General features: G+C 41.3%; 1 long non-coding RNA gene across 1 annotated transcript; it reads right to left on the reverse strand.

Annotated features, from left to right (window-relative positions):
• Positions 1–242: 242 nt before the first annotated feature.
• LOC132653470 (uncharacterized) lies at positions 243–1,277 on the reverse strand. Its single transcript, XR_009591201.1, has 2 exons — positions 1,038–1,277; positions 243–470 (listed from the first exon to the last, which is right to left on the reverse strand). It is a non-coding gene; the product is annotated as an uncharacterized LOC132653470 (long non-coding RNA).
• Between the last annotated feature and the right edge of the window lie 6,600 nt (positions 1,278–7,877).

A 7,877-nucleotide genomic window follows, 5' to 3' on the forward strand; every position in this document is an offset into this window, starting at 1 on the left:
GAGACACATTTTTGATTGCAGTCTAATCTAAAGAACAATAGAGTTCACAGACAAGAGAAGCAGCTGGAGCTAATCTCTCTGGTGTCTTGTCATTTTGTAGCTGACCTTCTGTTTGTCCTTGATTCGACTGTCAAAATGTAACCAAGACTTGTTTTGTAATTCACTGAAGATTCTGCTATGGAAATGGGAGGAGTCCTGACCTGACTAAGCCACATAGAAAACATCAAAGAGATATAAAAACATATTTTTTTTCTGCAAGAAATTTATTGGAGAAAGAAAAACAATTGAGGCTAAGTACAAGGGGAATGAGAGGTCACAAGGTTTCAGAATACATGGTCATCTTGTCTCTGGTCTCCATGCTCAGTCGCAGCAGAAAATGCGGCGTGTTAGAAATCCGAAGCAGACTCCAGTGGGACGTTCTGAATTTCTGCAGGATCTTCTGCAGTAACATGTTGAGACCTTTCTTGAGCCTGTGGACACAAGGAGAGCATCAGGCATTAAGTAAGGAGGCCAGCCCTGTGCGATAGTGTGCCCACTGTGCAGGGCACAGAGTAGGTCTGTTGTTTTGGTGACATCACAGCCAGCCCCATGATCACTTCAAACACTTGAAAATAAGACATTTAATAAGTGTTGATCCCATGCAGGACTTAACACCCATTTCACAGTCCTTCACATTTTTGTGTGATTTCCTAACCAACACATTCATGCATTGGTAAATGGTTCCTAAATTTATTCTTTTAAGAAAAGAAGAATTTTATTTGTACAACAAAATTATCAGATATAAAAAAGTACTGATCAATATATTCTATATTTTAAATCAATTCCACAGATAAATTTTTAGACCGAAAATCTTAAAAAGAAAATCAGGTAAACTTTTTTACTCTCACTGTTACTTCTATGAATATGACAGTGAAGTTCCTAGAGATGAGAAGAAACAATGACCTGAACTAGACTACTCTTGCTGGGATTCCAGGGCACACCTTCAACCCTCTCTCAGGAGACTCCAAGCCTGCATCATACTGGGCACCACCACTCACCTGCATCCTGAAGAGAAAGCCCTGCTGGGCCTCCAAAGGAGATGGTCACATCCTGGTCCTCTACCCCTGGCTGCTCCTCAGTTTTAGTCTCCTCATTTGGTGCTGGCAGAGGATCAGCCTGGGCCAGGAAGGCCAGCAGGACAACAGCAGAGAGGAGGACAAGTGTTCATGGCTGAGGGTCACCTGGAGGATTGGTGAGCAGGAGCTCAGTGTGTAGAGATGAGGAGGCAGCCTGCATTTATAGGACTGTCATGAGAAGGTGTGGGGACAATCCCCACAATTAGAGAAGTCTCTCATTGATGGGAACTGGGACAGACTGTTGTCCTCAGGATCCCTTTGATGTTCCTCTGTCCTCAGAGCTTCCATCATGATGTTGGTCTGTGTGTTCAGAGACAGCCCTCCCTTCCCACTGATAATGATGAAGGGGCCTTGCTCTCTTCTCCTGTTTCCCATCTGCTTCAATATTTACCTTTCAGTGGTTGGGAAAGAAAAGAGGCAGGTATTTCCTAATTTAATAAGCTCATGAGACAAGGGGTTTTGTGTTCTGAAGTTGGAGCCCTCTGTCCTCAGATAGTGTACAACATGGACTAGACTGAATGCCAGTGGATTGGACAGTCAGTTCTTTGTGTGGTTGGGGTATGATCACCCTCATGAAGGAAGACTTTGTGAATCCCTTCCTCTGCGGCCATTATGAAGAGAGTAAGATGTCCTCATCATGCCTCTAGAGAATTGAGCTTGAGAGGAAATGAGGGACAGAGTTGGTCAGAGTGAGGCTGGAGCAGGTTGTGTTGAAGAAGCCAGAGTGACTGAACACGTCATGAGTGCATCCTAGCTGCCTCTTCACACCTGGGAATCTGTTCTGCATGTCTGAGATTTTGTGATTGTTTTACTCTCAGAAAATGTGAACTTACCTACAAGAAACTTCGAGAGTGTAGAGAGGCTGTTATGCTTCTTTCCAATCCCAGGAAGTGCCATGTGTTCATGTATGAACACTGTTCTATACTTATTTAATGCCTTTTGCCTCACTATGTATAAACCAAAAGATACAGAACACTCCATTTTCAATCAGCAAATGGAATCCCAGTGTTTTAAGTGCTAGCCCATATTTATATGTTGATAAATACTGTTCAGTTGTTAAAATGTTTTTATTTACAGCTGTGTGAAATAGCTAGCAAAGCAGTAAGAATACTATTTTACATACACATATTTAAACATATATATATATACACACACACACACATGGAAATATGATATTGCCTAATGGAACATGACCTCTTGACCTTTTGAATACTTTTAGGCTTAGATTTCTGAGTTTACAAAAAGCACAGCTTTCCAGAAACGTAACTGTCTCCCTGACCCTCACAGACTTAGCCTCAGTAGCACTTACTAAAATTTGTATACTCAAAAGACCACCACACTCATTTGAATGATTTCTATTATTGTGTTTTCACTTTCCATCCTTCCTGCCCGTGTTCAGCGCAGAACTGATCAACTGGTCATTGAAGTCCCATAGTATCCTGAACCAGCAAAATGTATCCTTTAAGGAGAATGCCTTTTGGGAGGTGGCACATGCCTGTAATCTCAGCACTCAGGTAGGCACAGGTAGGAGGATATCTCTGAGTTCAAGGCCAGCCTGGTCTACAAAGCAAGAGTATGGGACAGCCAAGGCTACACAGGGAAACTCTGTCTCAAACAAACAAAGAAACAGAGAAGAAGAATGCCTTTGCCCTTTTAAAGTACGGCAATCAAGTTTTGATTGGTACCAATGCATTCATTTTCTATTGTTTTATGTTCTCTCCTTTGTTTCTTTCCAAACTCTGGTAGCATCCGTTATCTCACTCGAGGAATGACTTCTGCTCATGTGGACACCACAGAAGGTAGAGACCAGAGTCCTTTGTCTGTGAAGTCACGTATGGTCTCATACATACTTCTGGGATTGTTGAGCCTGTAGGGGAAAGCAGACCTTTATTTTGGGAGTTTTCAATCTGCTGGAGTTTCACCATCTCTGTGCAGTCTGGTACTGTCTGTGCTGCTTTCCCCATAGATTCTAGCTCCAATCTGATCAGTAAAGATTGACATTTCAGTATCATACTAGCTTACATTTTCCTCCTGAAATGATGGCAGAAGTGCACATGCCTAAACAGGGTGTGCACTTGTATTTGGTCAAATGCTCACTTGAGGGAGTGGTTAGCATATTTAGTTTATTTTTTTCTTTGAAGAAAAATTAAGAAAAAGATGGGCTTGTTTTTATTTTATTAGTATAAGTGATTTGCCTGGACATATAGTATATGTGAGATCCTGTTGCCTGTGGAGACCAGAATAGGAGCCAAATCCCGTAGGACTTGAACTACAGGATGCTATCAGATGCTGTGGGTGCTGGAACCAAACTTTGGTCCTCTACAAGAGTGCCAGGTGTTCCTAACCACTGAGCTATCCATCCAGCCCCACGTTTTCTCTAATTAATCTTTAGCTGCTGTTCATAAATTCTGGAAGTGTTCTCTTGGTACCATTTATTACAAATTTCCTTAAACATTGTTGCTTTTTTTTCTCCTTTTTTTTTTTTCTGCGTCAAACAACCTGGTATTTAAATTTTTTCAAATAATATTTCTGAGTGTTTTTTCTTTCAACATAAATTTGTGAAAACTCTAATTTGTGTCCTTTCGTGACTTAGTGGCATTAACAAAACTCCTGCCACATCCTGTGTTTTAGACAGAGCTGTCCTTCTTATGCACTGCCACAACTGAGGAAGTTCCACCTTCTTGTGGAGGGTGATTAGGATCTTTAATGTTCCAACATACAATATCACATGTTTATGTCCAACAAGCAGTCAGGAAATAGGGCTGTGGATGGCGCTGGCAAGTTAGAGGCGGTTGTTGGGGAAATGAAGTTCACTTCTGTTTCTCCTTGTACTAAATCGGGTCCAAGAACCATCCCATAATCATACGTTGCCTCCATAGAATGGAAGCTAAGCACACATGGCCTCTGAATCCTCAGAACCCCTTCCTGACCCACTTGTGCACTCTTCTCTCCTCACAGGCACACTGAGTCTGACCGGTGAGACAGGCCGTGTGGCCTTAAGGGGTTGTTTCTTCTTGTGTTCTCCTGTACTGTATCCTGGACTCTAAGATGGGTGGGCTGATCACCCCTGCACTTGTTTTGTGCTACAAGAAAGCATGCAAAACTCAACAGGACTCACAGTTACTCTCAATAATCAACTCTGTATCTTTAGCAATGATCATACCTGTGAATTATGACTTGTGATAACTGGCAAAACGTTTCCTTCAGTTACTTCTGGAGAGAATATGTTATTTCCTGGTGGTTTCCCATCAAATCCCAGAGGAGGGAATTAGAAGAGGTAGAGGCCAAGGAGAGAGCTGTGGAAAGACCATCTGTTATCAGATGCCTTTCAACCTTCATCTACTATCAGGTTCTAAGCGATAAATCAATTCTCCCAATAAAGGAGTTAGCACTCTAAAATGCAGAAGTCAAGGTGGACTATAGGGTAGTGGTGAACTCCAAGGGATTTAGCCACAGCCCTCTTGCCTAACCTTTAGTGTCTCTGAGGAAGGCAATTAACCTCTATGAGGCAATTAACCTCTTCAAAGTTCCTTTACAAACCCACAAATATCGGCCAATAAAAGCAGCTGCTTTATTGGGTTGCTGTGTAAACCTCTTATCAGAATTGATAAAAAGACCTTAGCAATCAGTAAATATAAGCTAATATGAATACACTGCATATATTATATACTTTGAGAATGTTACCTGGCTTACCGTAAGTTTCAAATTATCACAATTTCTGTGAAGTCACACAAAGCTGTCCAAACTCTACAGTAAATGAAAATTAAGCATTCTCTCTATACATAAGAAGCTGTTGAGTTCAACAGCATTTAAATGTTTTATCCAATAGTTAATGACTCATTTTGTTAAACTAACGATGGGGAATCATATTTTCTACTTTTAAACACCTCAAGGACTTTATGGCATTAATAATATTATTGTTAAGGAGTGATTACATGAAATAAGCAGTTCTCCAAGTTAAGAGTAAAAGAGGATATGTACAAGTTCAGAGGAGTGAGGCATCAAGTCTCACCTGAGGATGAGTGAGACCTGGATAAGCTGAGAAGTGATGAATGTTGATGGCAGGAAGAAGAAAAAGAGAATAATGTGCAGATGTCTCTGACCAGAAGACTATGATGTTAGGAGTGTCGATGGAAAGTGAGTTGTGATTCAGACTAGGCTGAGGAATATCTTCATGCTTGGGCTTAGGAACCAATGAAGCCTAGTGAAATTTTAATTATGAAGTCAACACAAGGCTTCTGATACCTGCCCTGGTTTACACACATTTGCTTGCTCTCTATAGGGAGTCCAGAGTGACAGTCAGAAGCCATAGCATGGGCCTGCCACAGAGTTCCCTGGTATGAGCCAGGAAATGTGTGTGGTCCATTGGAAATTTCAATGATCAGTGGGACATTTTTTTAAGATCTTGTCCATGTAGAGAGTGGTTTTTCTTTTTTCTTTTTATCCACTATGCAACCATCAGTTTCTCCTTGAAATTTCTTCAGAGGTTCATTGTCTTGATGAGTGATGGCATCTGGCTCTGTTGGTGGGACATGTTGACCAAGCCATGTTGCTGGAGAAGATGTGATTTCAATAGGAACATGTCTTCTGAGCATCACAAACCACAATGACTCTCAGTTAGTCCACCAACTGGCAGTTCCTCAACCTTTGTCCAAGGCCAAATGAAATTAAGTGTTTGAGATACTTTGGGTCAGGCTAAACTAGGAGAGCTTTCTGTGAGACATGAAGCATGCTGTCTGTAACTAAGCCCGGGGAGCCTGTCTCATGAAAGTTATAATCTTCTCCAAATTTGTTTTACATACACATACTTACTGCATTTGTAGGGAGATCTCACATGCCTCTGAATTCATGTGGAGGTCAGAGGACTGCCAGCATCAGTCTGTTTGCTCCTTCCACTATGTGGATCCTGAAAATTGAAACTCAAGCTTTCAGGCATGGTGCTAGCATCTCTCCCATCAACCCATCTTCTTGCTCCTCATCAGTTTCATTTCAGTTATCAAGTGGCTTTCATTGTGCACAATTTTTTTCTTCACATTTTATCCTTTGAATTGTCTTTCTCTTTGTTTTCACTCTAGTTCTCACTACAGGAATTCACTGATAGTCCTTCTTGAATTGTCTTGTCATTCTCTCTGAATGAGGTTGTTGCAGAACACTAGAGAAGCCTGTATGTTCCATGAAAGATTCCTTTGTGGCTGTGTGCAATGTACATTAAAGCAAAAGTAAGAAAATAAAGGTATGTAGTGGGGATAGCACCATCATTTGAGCTATTTCCCCCCCCCCCCACCTTTTTTCTGTGCTCATTTCACTTAGAATCTGTGCTCATTTTTACCATTGCTACTTTCTGGAGTCAGGGATTTATTTAAAATAGATTCATTGCAGAGTCTGACACTTGCATTCCAAAGATTCTTGACTAAGCCTCACAGCATCATGTGTAAATGTCATGTAATTTCAAAGTGAGCAGTAATTTAATTTCTCTTTCTTCTTGGTACACAGAATGAACAGCTTGTATCACCTCTTATATATCCAAAAGACTCAGATTCTGTCAAGTAGGACTGTCAACTATAGGACTGCTCCCACAAAGGCTGGACAAGTCTCGGTTAGGCCTATAGATGCAGAAAGAGCATAACACACTGATCAACAAAATCACTAATGAGTGGCATACAGCCTTGGAAAAGCAGCTGAGCTATTGAGTTTGCTTGTCATAATTGCTTCCTGAAGGCCAGCATCATGATCAATCATAAGTGTGCTATGCAGGGAAATAGTGGAGCATGGATGATTTTGCATGTAGGGTACTGCAGTAACACACTCAGCATTTCTGCTTCCAGAAATGTATTCAAAATTACCATTGCTTTTCAGCTATATAGTACAGTTGTATGTAATTTATGCATGTATCCTTCTAATGATATACATTGGTGTCTTCCTACTTATTAGAAAAGTTCAAAATAACTAAATTCTCCCAAGTGGAAGAGGATCTCAACTTCTAGAAATAAACTCAGAGATAGCATATATAAGGAATAATTTAAGGTAAGAGAAAACCTGATATGGTTGTTTATTGTTCCTTAACTCATATCGCCTCAAAAGAAAAAGTACAAGATCATGTACATGAGTTATGGCACATCACTTCATGTTTCCCAAGTATGAAGAGGAAGCTAGGATGAGGCAGCATTCCTGACATGTGTTCAGTCACTCTGGATTTTTCAACACAACCTGCTCCAGCCTCACTCTGACCAACTCTGTCCCTCATCTCCTCTTAGCTCAATTCCCTAGAGGCATGATGAGGACATCTTACTCTCTTCATAATGGCCGCAGAGGAAGGGATTCACAAAGTCTTCCTTCATGAGGGTGATCATACCCCGAACCAAAGAAAGAACTGACTGTCCAATCCACTGGCATTCAGTCTAGTCCAGGTTGTACATTATCTGAGGACAGAGGGCTCCAACTTCAGAACACAAAACCCCTTGTCTCATGAGCTTATTAAATTAGGAAATACCCGCCTCATTTCTTTCCCGACCACTGAAAGGTAAATATTGAAGCAGATGGGAAACAGGAGAAGAGAGCAAGGCCCCTTCATCATTATCAGTGGGAAGGGAGGGCTGTCTCTGAACACACAGACCAACATCATGAGGGAAGCTTTGAGGACAGAGGAACATCAAAGGGATCCTGAGGACAACAGTCTGTCCCAGTTCCCATCAATGAGAGACTTCTCTAACTGTGGGGATTGTCCCCACACCTTCTCGTGACAGTCCTATATATGCAGGCTGC

Source organism: Meriones unguiculatus, chromosome 4 (genome assembly GCF_030254825.1).
Source record: "Meriones unguiculatus strain TT.TT164.6M chromosome 4, Bangor_MerUng_6.1, whole genome shotgun sequence".
NCBI lineage: Eukaryota > Metazoa > Chordata > Mammalia > Rodentia > Muridae > Meriones > Meriones unguiculatus.